Source organism: Amblyomma americanum, chromosome 9, assembly GCF_052857255.1.
Source record: "Amblyomma americanum isolate KBUSLIRL-KWMA chromosome 9, ASM5285725v1, whole genome shotgun sequence".
NCBI classification, from domain to species: domain Eukaryota; kingdom Metazoa; phylum Arthropoda; class Arachnida; order Ixodida; family Ixodidae; genus Amblyomma; species Amblyomma americanum.
In genome coordinates, this window is record NC_135505.1 from 128074633 (window position 1) to 128087803 (window position 13171).

A 13171-nucleotide genomic window follows, 5' to 3' on the forward strand; every position below is an offset into this window, starting at 1 on the left:
CGCGTACGCGAACACGGTCGTGCCCGCACGGCGCTCCTCTCGCTCACAAACGCCCAACGCCACGCCGGTGGCTGGTTGTTCCAAGCTGGAAAGTCCCCCGCCGCGGTGGCTCAGTGGTTAGGGCGCTCGACTACTGATCCGGAGTTCCCGGGTTCGAACCCGACCGCGGCGGCTGCGTTTTTATGGAGGAAAAACGCTAAGGCGCCCGTGAGCTGTGCGATGTCAGTGCACGTTAAAGATCCCCAGGTGGTCGAAATTATTCCGGAGCCCTCCACTACGGCACCTCTTCTTCCTTTCTTCTTTCACTCCCTCCTTATCCCTTCCCTTACGGCACGGTTCAGGTGTCCAACGATATATGAGACAGATACTGCGCCATTTCATTTCCCCAAAAAACCAATTGTTATTATTATTAAGCTGGAAAGGACACGCGACCCCCGCGTTCGGTGGCTCAGTGGTTAGAGCGCTCGACTACTGATCCGGAGTTCCCGGGCTCAACCCCGACCGCGGCGGCTGCGTTTTTATGGAGGCAAAACCCTAAGGCGCCCGTGTGCTGTGCGATGTCAGTGCACGTTAAAGAACCCCAGGTGGTCGAAATTATTCCGGAGTCCTCCACTACGGGCACCTCTTCCTTCCTTCATCTTCGACTTCTTTCCCTTGCGGCGCGGTTCAGGTGTCCAACGATATATGAGACAGATACTGCGCCATTTCCTTTCCCCCAAAACCAATTATTATTACCCCCGTGTTCTCGCCAGCGACGTACAAACACAGCAGCGCACTGCGCTTTTCAAAGAATAAAACAGAAAATCAACACAAAAAGCGAGCTCGGAGACCGCGCCAATTAAGAGAGATTTAAGGGCTATAGAACCGAGCACATGGCGTTCTGTAAAAAAAGAAGAATCAACCGGAAACTGCGGAGTTGAGAGGCACTTTTCCGCGCCGCCTAAATCACGGACGCGCGAGAAAGCCGCAGGCTTGAAATTGAACGTGATGATAGCCCTCACTAAATCTGCCGTGTCCAGTTTTGTTTTGATTATTTTGTTGTTGTTGTTTCTTCAATCTTTCTCACTGACCTGCGCAGCCATCGTTTTCCAGACCCATGAGAATCTCCGACAAACTGGCCGAATTAATGGCACGAACATACAAGCAGATACTGTTAGCTAGGAGGTCGGATGGAAAGAACAGTAGCACAATAAGCCGAAGTTGTGGACCTGCTCCAAGCGCAGGCCTCAAGACGACAATACCAGGCATCGCACAACTGACAAACTTGACAGCTCATCTTAAAGCGAAAATTCAGCGCACACGGGCAGAGGACAGAGGAATACTCGACACTCTTCCTGTGTGGTGTGCGCTGATTTTTTGCTTTCGGATGAACCACATCCAAACAGCCCAACTGGCTACTTAGGGCCATGCTTTGCCAACGGCTTTCTAATATTGGCCCGCTGTAATGTGCTACCTGGGTTCATCAGACTACAGCTAAGACATGCTAACTAGCAAGCTGGTTAACTAATAATGAATAGTTAATATTTTATCTTTTACTGTTAGGCGCCTTAATAATTAAAGGGCGTGTAGCCCAACGCAATTAATATCGATGCCAGTTTTTAGAATTTCGAAAATGCGATTGCCCTCCCTCTCTTATCCCTTCCCTTACGGCGCGGTTCAGGTGTCCAACGATATATGAGACAGATACTGCGCCATTTCCTTTCCCCAAAAAACCAATTATTATTATTGCCCTCGGCGCTGTGACCCAACAAATTTTGGCTACATGGTGCAAAAGTACATACGCATTCGAGAAGCTTGCGGGCAAAGCAACGTGCCTAGTGCGCGCAACTATAGTTGAAATAGCCGAAATTTGCTGGGCCAGAGCGCAGCGGGTAACCGAATTTTTGAAATTCTAAAAAATGATATGGATATTACTTAGGTAGCCTACATGGACCTCAGTAATTAAGCAGCCTAATAGTAATAGTTAAAAATTTAACTATTCAATATTAGTTAATAATCCGGCTAGTTTGCACGTCTTAGCTGCATTTAGACGTACTGCACCTATGACAATGTTATGCCGAAAAAAAGCGCCCTTCTAACTCAGAAAGCTTAATAATAAAAACTGTGTAAAGTCCTAGGTAAAACACCCTGTATATCGTGCTATTTCTCCAGTGTATATGAATACAAGTGCCGCCTGTGAGTATGTTTCGCTTTCCAACGCTAAAAGCGCGCGCCTTGCCAGACACCTCTCGGCCTAGAGCCGTAACTCTCGAAGCTAGGTCGAAGGCTGAAAATATATTTTAAAAAATCAATACCAATGAACAATGATAAACGCAGATTCCGTGGCCCACGAGACACAGGCTATTCCCTCGCATGTCGCAAGCGTATTGTTCTCTTTTTCTCCAACATCCCAGCATATTTCTTGTTTATTTTTGCCTGGCATTGTATTCGCATATCATGTTGAGATCACGCGTGAGCCATGTGATAAACACAGTGGCACCCTCCTCCGAAAAAAAAATATGAAAGAATAATAAGTTTGACGCATTACGTCGACAGCCCCGAACTGAGGTGGAAAGACAGATCTGCGTGCGTAAGGCCTCTTCCACATGCTGCGACTTCCAACGACAAGAACACACATCCAGCTCTGTCGCATTTGTCGCAATAAGAATATACATCTCCACACACACGCCTTCACGGCAGGGGCGATTTCTGTCCGTAACACAAGTTTTGTTATTTAGTCGTCGAACCCGACCGCGGCGGCTGCGTTTTTGTGCAGGAAAAACGCTAAGGCGCCCTCCGGAGCCCTCCACTACGGCACATCTTTCTTCCCTTTTTCTTTCACCCCCTCCTTTATCCCTTCCCCTGCGGCGCGGTTCAGGTGTCCGCCGAGATGTGAGACAGATACTGCGCCATTTCCTTTCCCCAAAAACCAATTATTATTATTATTATTTAGTCGTCCGTTCCTCCAGCGATGTTACGCGTTAACGGCTTGCTTCTTAAGAATAACTATTATTCGTATTTAAGAGTAACTATTAGAAGAGAAGCGATATGTTGAGGCAACACCCAGCGAAATAGCGGCTACCAGCGGTGCAAACTGTTTTGACGGCTCTCGTTTCACGTACTGTACACTCATCACGTGACGCGACTACGGTGTTGGTCAACAACACTGTCGTTGCAAACACGTTTTTGCATCCCGGGTTCGAACCCGACCGCGGCGGCTGCGTTTTTATGGAGGAAAAACGGTAAGGCGCCCGTGTGCTGGGCGATGTCAGTGCACGTTAAAGATCCCCAGGTGGTCGAAATTATTCCGGAGCCCTCCACTACGGCACCTCTTCTTCCTTTCTTTCACTCCCTCCTTTATCCCTTCCCTTACGGCGCGGTTCAGGTGTCCAACGATATATGAGACAGATACTGCGCCATTTCCTTTCCCCCAAAACCAATTATTATTATTATTATTGAGGGCAGCCTGTATAAAGACCACACTGCGCGTACGCGCCCTCTAAATACGAATAAGTTTATATGGGAATAATAACGGTGTAAGCTGTCGTCTAGCGAACTCGCTTTTATAAAAATGGAGTGCACTAAAGGACAGCTTACTCCCCTTTTGCTCCTTTTTGTTTATATTAAAGGGATATCTTTATAATTGCCCCCCCCCCCCCAACAAAAGAAAAGTGGAAAAAGGCACTGCATTTAAGTGCAACGTTCCACAACATTAACAAAAACAAAATTAAAACGACTGTCATGTCGCTGAACTTGCGTCATCAATTGACCAGCGGTAATCCGGTCAACGACCGTGAAAAAAAAAGGGGGGGGGGGGGGTCCCAAAGCTGCGCAGTCGGCCAGATACTTATCGATCTCTCTGCGGTCTGTTTTTGCGCCCAACTGGAACAATGCCCCGTCCCATAATGCGGCCGAGTAAGGCGCACGTGGCCGGCAGGATCTACACGTAGCGTCGACCTCCCGAGTGCGTGCGTTGGCCCTATACTTCGAGACGGGATAAGAACGGACGTATAGTGTCATTATCCGGGCATCGTAACGTGCGCGTGAGACAAAATGACAAGAGTTCGAACGCACGCACGCACGCCCGAAGACGGATACGCAAGAAAGTTCACGAGGCCACTACTATACACCGAAGTCATAGCGCAATGTTACTGCAACAGGAAAAGAGTTAATTCTATACTGTCCAGTATGGCCATAAACCATAATCTGTCGAGTCCTACATACTTCAATCATTCTCCCCCCCCCCCCCCCCCCCCCGCCAGCTCATTCTGTACAAACATTTAATTTAAGTTAAACAAACTACTATACTAAGTCGTATCAGTTTGTAAAACCTTACTTGTGTTATTATCTTTAGATGCCTTCTTCTAGCTTACCTATATTGTCAGTGCATGTGCGTGCCTAATTACTGATGAACCATGGCGGCCTGATAGACATGTGCTTGTGTCTAGTATTATTATAATCACTTTCAATCAGAAACTGCGCCATTTCCTTTCCCCCAAAACCAATTATTATTATTATTATTATTATTATTATTATTATTATTATTATTATTATTATTATTATTATTATTATAATAGAGTCACTGCGGACGACAGCACCCAGTTTTTGTTTTCAGTAAAAACCGGTTCTGCGGCTACTCTGGCCGTGTTCATGTGTGTTCGACAGCAAAAGAAGCGTACGTTGCCGCGAGAACTGGATTTCAAAATTTTCCCCCCTCTGGGCTCAAACTCGCGACGTCAAGAGCGAAAGAGATCCCGTGATCACCGCTTGGAGATGGATGGCAGTGTAGTCTGGCCTCAAGGATCCGCGATTTTTCCCTTAGCGTCAGCGCAGTTTACTTGCGAAAACCTGTGATGGCGCCGCCTGTGATTCAGTTTTTGGTCTTTGCTAGCTTATAGAAGCTCCGTTCTTGGCGGGAACGGTCTCTTTGTGATTGGAACGCGATCGATACGTGTGAACTTCAGCTTGTCCAGAGTGTTTCTTCAAGAGTCCAGTACATCTAATGTGCCGGACGATTGCCCTCCACCTCTACGCTGTGGCTCCATTAACCGGAGTTAAAGCGACGGGCAACATGAAAAGCTAAAGCTGTACGGATCCACACCCGCGGGTCTTCACAATTCGGTCGACTTCAAACAACTGCAGCATGGCATGCGGAATTTCCGAGGGTAAATGTCAATGCAACTCAGCTGTTCCGAAGCGATAGTCCAGACAGAGATCCACTCGGTAGTTTAGTTGGAACACTGCTCGATTTCACTCGGGACATTCAACGGACAAGCTAAAATGTGCGCAACTGAAAAATGATTACGCGAAGCATTAAACCGTAGAAACGACAGGTCCGCAAGGCAAAGCTACACATCCTTCTTCAGAATTCCTGCTTGCAGGAAAAAAAACTCGTTCTGAAATAGAGTACACCGCCAGAGCCACACCAAAGTTCCCACGTTTTAGGTCGGCTCCACTTTCGGGGAGACAGCAGCAAGCGCACTGGACAGGGAAGGTTCAACAGTCGGCTGTCACAGAACACAAGAGCCAAACATTTCGAGCCTCGACACGGGACTTAATTACCTCCCCTAGAAGAATAGGCCAGAGACTGTTCGAGCCATCTTAACCAACCTGGCCCGGCTAGTGCACACCGCAGGCACTAGAAAAGAAAAGCGGATAAAAAAAAAGACGCGGAGGAGAGGTTCAGCTGAAAAATAAAATAAAAAGCAGAAAAGAGAAAGGCGATCGCAGCGCCCCTTCCGCTTTTCGACGGCGGCAGCCGCCGCGGCGGGTGCGGGCCAGTGTGCTTCTCATCCCCCGCCTCCACATCCATTCCCCCCTCCTATTTTTTTCTTCGTCGGCGGGACGTCCGACAGCGGGATCCACTTCCAACAAGTGTCGCTCGCCCCTCCTCACCACCTCTCTCCACTCCCTTTCTCGCGTCTTGGCAGCAACCTCCCCCTCCCTCTTTTCTCCCCCCCGACGCCATCACCTCAGCGTCCCCTTCCCTCAACTCTCTCCCCGTCCAAGATGGCGTCAACGGCGGCGCCCGGACGGTTCGCCCATCAGAGCGGCCGGGTCAGCAGCGCGGGAGACGGTGTGCTCTCTCTTCGGCACTGGCAAAAGAAGCAAAGTTCGTCCCTTTCTTTTCTCCCTTTCTCTTCACTCTATTGTGTTCTTTTCTTTTCCTCTTTTTTTTTTGCACCGCGCGGTTCATTCGTGCGTCCCAACAGGGCTTCCAGGTCGCGGCAGCGTAGGATAAGAACGGTGGCCAAATTTCCCGCCTCTGCTGTCGGGGCTCGGCCGCGCCTGTCCCAGTATTTATGCAGCAAGTGGTCACATTGTGTTCCAAAGCGTCTTGGATCTCCGGACACGAGAGTAATTTTGACCTCGACAAGAATATACGTGGATCTGCGGGAACCCATTACCTATGTACGTTTCCTATCTGAAGCGATGGTAACGGTGGTGGATAAGAATCGTGTCTCCAATGCCTTCGACGCTTAATGCAAAAAAACAGCGCGAACAAACGGGGACTAGACGATGAATACACAGGAACAAGCGCTGACTCTGAACTAAAGTTTAATCACAGGAAGCACACTTATAAAAGGAAACAGAAAACGAAAAAAACACAAAATCAGAACGCATGTGTTACTATGTGATGTCCAGATATGCAACCTCACAGTCACGCAGGAGCAGGGATGGTTGGCTGACACATAATCTTGGTGTCTTTGTCATGTTATACGCCTCGATAATTTCCCTGGTCAACTGGTCGGGGTGTTTGTACAAAATGTCAGTAAAATGCAAGGACGGAAAACATGATTGACACTCTCGGCAATGATCAACTAGATTAGTGGAGCGATTAGATTCTAATGAATTGAGATGTTCTCCGAGTCGTGTGTTAATACAACGTCCCGTTTGCCCAATGTATATCTGACCACAGGATAGGGGGATTTTATAAACTACCCCTTTGGAGCACGGCACAAAACTTTTAGCGTGCTTAACACCACAGGACGCTACAGATTTCTTGGGGTTGCGGGACTTATTTTCTACTGCTGAACAAATTTTACTGAGCTTATTCGGGGCCGAAAAAACCACATCAACTTTATACCTATGGGCCACATTTTTAAGACCATGAGACAGGCGATGCACATAGGGAAGGACTGCGAACTTTTTCCGTTTCTGTTCTTTCTTCCGTTTGTTCGCGCTGTTTTTTTGCATTATGTATCACCAACTCGCCCGCTTATCTATCCTGTTGAACTTCGACGCTTGCCTGGAGAGACGTTTCACTGGACCACACGACGGGACGAGTTGGTGGTTCGATTCGAGAACATGCGATTGCTAAAACAATACAGGACTTGCAGCTTTTAGACATCCTGCGCATTGCTCTTCTTCTAGATCAGTTTCAATGAAAACGCCATTGCGGCATCTGTTGCTTCCTCCTTCCGAAGGCACTGCTGCATCTAAATAGTTGAACGACGCAGTACGAAAAAAAAAATCAAGATATGTGACAAAAAAATTCCCTTTCAGGCAGCGATATAAGAATAGAGTCCTTGACGAGATCGCTGTCAGCCGTGAACTGACAGCCATCTAGCACGGATCATCTCCATTTTGCCTTCTCTGACGAAATAAATGTTTTGAAATCCAATTCGAAGGCGCCAGTTGTCTCTGCCAGTTTCTTGTGAGGGAAATGTCACTATCTCACGACTCTATCGAAGTCGCTTTACGGGACGGCCTCCATGTTGGGCTCAAAAATTAGTACCTCACCCACACAGGATTAGACTAATGCAGTGGCAATTCGCTCATTTTTTTTTCCAGTCGGAAATGGACGAAAAAAAAAACTAACTTCACGTTGTCCAGAGGGTCCTTTAATACGCGAAGATAAACACACTCGAACTTGAATCCATCACGCAACTGCAAACTGCACCGAGCTCGCTGAGGCTCTTGCGACAGTCGCAACGAGAGGTCATAGTTCACCGAGAGCATGCTGCGAGGCTCTCGATGCAAAGCACGTCGACGCAGGTGGCCAGGCGAAGGCATTGTTTTCCTGTGAACTTTAGCGTATTTTCGTGCTTTTTACTTGACGCAGAACCTGCTGCGCAGACCTCTCACGACGTCTAACAATAACTGCACTCGGCGCCAGAAAAAAAATGCTGCAAAACACTGAATAATTCATAAGCCCTCGAAATCACACAATGCGATAAAAAACTGCGAACAGCTTTCTTCGAGGTACGTTGAAAATGAAGCTATTAGGCATCCCTGTTGAACAACAGTGTAGGTCCGTTTAGAGACTTTAGACCAAAAATACATGTATTAAAAAGTTCTTCGTTCACAGCGCACAACGTCTTAAATTGCGGATTTTTCATATACTTACTGATGTGAGGTAAGAAATACGTATGTGAGATGACCAGTTAGAACTATTTCCTTGTTTACGAGCGAAATTCCCGCAAGGCGCTGAACTTTCTGTGCAAAGAACGGACATTCAATGAAATTTCCGTTTAACGATGCCAATAGACCCATATAGCACACCACTTTTTTTTTTTTTCCAAGGCAACCAATACCGCATCACGAGTGCTAACACGGCGTTTTCAACTTAATATAGAAAAATCTTAGCACGACCAAACTTCGCCACATAGATCCGGACGCGACAAAGCAATCACATCTAGTATGTATATAAAAAGTTGAACCAAGGGTGAGACAAGCCAGCTCGTGTGTTAGCAAAGGCCCGACTCTTTCATTACACCTCACATTATTAGGGTTCGTACTGCTTTAAGCAGCCTTCATATTATACTAGGTACCTGAAGCCTTTAATACATTTATGTGGTGCATCCTGCGCGTGACATCAGCTTTGCGATAAGCCTAGGTGGACACTACGTTTGCAACTTTTCTATCCGCAAAACTTGCCTAAAGTGCGGCCCTACCCAACAATTATGGACAAAAGCATTTTTGAACGGGAAAGAGTTCAAGAACGCAATTTTTTCATGTATTGTAAGATTTCACTATGAGGATCAACACTTGCTCAGCTCTCCCGTCGGCAGGCTTTCATATTTTTGCTATTAACGTTTTCGCTATCGTCAAAAGCATTCCCCATATTGGTTTTCTCGGCAGTCTAAACTGCTCGATGCGCGGGACGGAAAAAAAACTTTAAAGCAGATTTTTTACTACACATCGAAAGAATAAACCGTTACCTCCAATATTTCCACAACAGTACCTTACCATTTTCTAATATTCAAAATTTCTGTCCAAGAATGTTGTTACAACTGTAGGGCGAGCTTGATCAAGGCTATAGGGATGACACTGGCGTCTCTGATTTACAGCCGCCCTGGTAATGGCCTTTATTTGCGCTGCGGCTCCAGAACAGTCGACGTCTCCTAAGTGCGGCAATGAAGCGCCGATCTAGCATAACAATAGGCTACACGCCCCATCACTGATCACAAGGGTATGCACGCCAAGGAAGGAGCAAGTCCGCGGGGAATCCCCTCGGGTGTTGCCGTGCGACCTTTTCAATAGCACCTGATTTATAATGCGTTCAACAAGTCGAGTGTGCCAAATAACAGTAGGAAAGCCGCGGCGACAAACAGATAACCAAGCCTCACTTCTCCATAATCTTCCCGATTGAATCTCATAGGCAACTTGTAATGAAGAAACAGCGGTAACTATCTGTTGCCTTTTCAACCAGACTCCCAAACGATCACAAGAAGCTCCTAACAGCAGTGGTTGAGGAGTACCAGCCTTTTTTTTTTTTTAAACTTTTAACGCCCACAGGTCGTCATCGCGGCGACTAGGGTTCAAGCAACCGGGAACGTAAACGCCACGCGGGACCGGCAAAGGAAAAAAAATGAAACAAGAGCCTAAGCAAAGGCAAACGCAGAGCCGGCAAGAGAAAAAGCACAAAAAGAGTGCGCATCTAAAGTGAGCGTGTCCCAAACGCGGGAGGAAGGCCAGCAGGCTCCGTCGCAAACCCCGCAGCTGCCACGGCAGTTGGCGGCGTGGGCAGACAGCCTCCCTCCCCCAGCCTCCTCACGCACCCTCCCAGCTTGCCGCCCGCCGCCGCACGAGCGAACGTTGGGGAGCCATAAAGACAGGCCGGGGCGCAGATAGTCATCGCGGCCCAGTGTTGCCAGGCAACGGGTCAACAAACAATCCCGCCGCCGCGCCGGAGACACGGGCAATGTGCGGCCGCCACACGGCGGGAGACCGCTTCAAAAATACGCCGCTGCCGCCCGCTTCGGTCGGTGCAAAGCGAGAATCAAGCGCGTTCAGACATACGCGCCACTACTGCACCGATGCCCCGCCACAGCACGGCGAAATCCATTTGTGACGCAGAAAACACGGCGCGCATGCGAGCTGCACGGACCCAGGCACGAGGAACCGGAACTCTCCAGCCAGTCAAGGTCTCCGTTTCTTTTTTATTTTCTCTTCCCCTTCCCCCCCACTCAGTTGTGGCTGCCGCCCTCGCCCGATTACCGTATCGCGCAACGTTCGCAGTGTGCCGACTGCTGGCAAGCGAGCGCCGATGATGTCACGGTCGCCGCACGGTTTATCGCCATTGTAACCGCGCGGGCGAGAGCCGACAACCAATCACGGCTGAGCAAAGGAGGCGCAGCGACAAAAATAAACAGGCCGCACCAGAGTCCACGGCTCCGAGCAGCAGCAGCAAGCCTTCCTGCACAACTAGTGGAGGCTTACCGGCGACGCAGCTAGCAGACGACGCTGCAACGGCGCTTTCAGCGGCGTCGGACGCACGAGAAGATAACCGATAGTGAGCGGCTGTGCAAAACGCACTCGGCAATGGCATAATCGAGGCGATCATGCAAACTCACAACGCCAGCGGCATCGAAGCGTTAGTCGATCGGCAGCCTAGAAACAGCGCGGCGATTTGAAAAAGAACCGTTGGCGTACGCTTACCTCACTTTCGCAGAGTAGTCAACTCCGGCGCAGGGAAGAAGTCTGTTCCTCCCGACACACTGACACGGCAAAGATAAATATACAGTGGATTGCACTCAGCACTGCTAGCGAAGACGACAGTCGGGTGTTTTCTTGCAGGTAGATCCAGTAGTGCGCGTTCGGCAAAAAAACTAAACACAACAACCGATGCCGGCCACTGAGCACTCAACAACAATCGGCCACAGGCTCGGCGAGGGTCAAAAAAAGGAGCGTCACAAGCGACACGCAAAACCACAAAATAAAGACGAGTTGTCGTCGACGGATCACGTAGTCCACGCGGCGAGCGGTCTAGCCGCTAATTTCTTTTTTTTCTCCAACGACGCGAACGAACGGCGCGCTCTCACAACACACAAAATCTTTTTCTTTTCTATCTTTCAGCCGCTTTTGCTTTCGTCTCGGCAGCACAACTTCTCTTTCAGGCGCGCGAAGAAGCTCGCTGGTCCAAGAACTCGTGGAGCGACACAAAACTGGGACGGCCGGTCGACGGTCGGCGCAAGAGGCGGCGAGCGGCGGCGGCGGCGGCAGCAGGCCCTCGCGTTACGACGTCAAGAAAATTCCACGCACAGCGGAGCGCGCGCTCCTCGGCCACGGCACGCTCGGCAGCAGCTGCTCCTGGCTTGGAATGCGAAGTATGGCACAAAGAATCTCCACAACGCGGACGGGCCTGTGCGCAGCGGGCTCGCGCATGGGTGGGGCCTAGAGCGTCACTTCCGCTCCGCCGTGACGTCACGGGGGATCAAATGCCGGTAGTTCCAGGCGCGCATTTGCCGCGTCGCTCGCATTCTGCAGCAGGCCAAGAGCACCGGCGGCGCCGGGGAGGAGGCGGAGGGCGAGCGGCCAATCAGGAAAGAGAGGGAGAAAGACAAAATGGCGGGAAAGGAAGAGCGGAGGCTATCGGGGAACGAGAGTGCGTGCGGAAACCGGCTGCGCTTGGACGACGCGCCCGAGCGCAGGCAGCGCCGCGTGGGGTCGCCGGTGCAAGTTAGCGTTTCAGCTGTGCGGTTCCGTGGGGCGCGTGTTGTGTTGCAACTGCGAGCGACGCGACGCGTCGGAGCGTTTGCCTTTTCGGGCTGTTTCGTGAGGCCATGACAGCGTTCATGCCGTAGTTGTTCATGTAGCCCTCACAGTCTCACACGGATGAGGACCTTGGCAACTATCAGTCAGATTGCTCGGAAGTACTAAAGGGAACTACGGACGATGGCCTACTACAGCGCTCCGTGAGTAGAATGTGGCGGAGGTAGCACTGTGTGTAAGATGAGCAGTGTCTGCAAACGATGTATTGAAAATGCTGCAATACGCTAAGGCGTCCCCAAAGCAGCAGGAACATGCAAAGAGTTCCTCATTGACAAACAATGCAGCTTCGCGTAACTTCTGTTACAGCTCGCAACTTCCTTTTTTGGCATGGCATGTCCCCGTGGACAGCAATGTTTTGACATGCGTTCCGAAACACCTAACGGTAAGGGGAGCTGCGCTCCGAGCCATTTAGCTCGTTTTCACAGTGCCAGGTGCAACATCGGAGCCAGGTCAATGCACACCCATGGCCGCTGAAGCTAAGTATATACCTTACGGTCAAATCCACCACGTTTGCACTGTTTTTACATCGAACAGCTGTAAAGGTAACGGTATTTATTTTTAATTGGGTAGTGACAACTTGGTGAACTTTGACGTTGTCTATTTACGATCATAGCAGTAGCAGTTCCATTCCGAATGGTACAGCCCGGAATATGATCTGCCATAAATCGGCAGTCGCATGAGTGATGTTTTATTGTTTCCTTGTTCCTTTAGCTCGGTCAATCTGCAACTTCCCACAACACTACACTGACACCAGAAAACTGGCTCAATTTTGGTGTTTGTAGGACTGCGCCTAAAATATTCGCTCTAAAATAAAGTGGCTTGTTATCCTACCAACGTGTGATGTTTTTGTGCTCAACCTCAGCGTACGTAAGCAACAGCTGCAGTGCAATACATTCTCCCACAAAATGTCGGTTTGCGTGCGACCAGAAGTATTAGTACAGAAATAAATATTTTCGCCCGACGAGCACTGGTCTTCCTTTCGTTATGAATGCGTCACTGCCCATCATAAAGGGTGCAACACTGTTATTCTACTAGGCTGGTTAATCAATTTAATTATATCAGCATATATTGAAGCCGTACATTTGCAACGGACAAAGTGCGCTATGTATACGCTTCTGCACATGCTAACGCAGGAACATGCATTACGCGAAGATTTCACAATCTTGAGGAACTTAAGCTCACAGTGGGGGAATTG

General features: G+C 49.3%; 1 protein-coding gene across 12 annotated transcripts in view; it reads right to left on the reverse strand.

Annotated features, from left to right (window-relative positions):
• The window catches only part of sd (TEA domain transcription factor 1 homolog scalloped), a 198241-nt gene extending 186480 nt beyond the window's left edge, over nucleotides 1–11761 (reverse strand). For 6 of the 12 annotated variants that reach the window (XM_077637205.1, XM_077637200.1, XM_077637198.1 and 3 more), the window contains exon 1: nucleotides 10864–11523. The gene's annotated coding sequence lies outside the window, so the exon portion shown is untranslated. Of the gene's footprint in view, nucleotides 1–10863 lie in introns of all 12 variants that reach the window. The other 6 variants (XM_077637204.1, XM_077637203.1, XM_077637201.1 and 3 more) reach the window with 4 other exon arrangements.
• Nucleotides 11762–13171: the final 1410 nt, after the last annotated feature.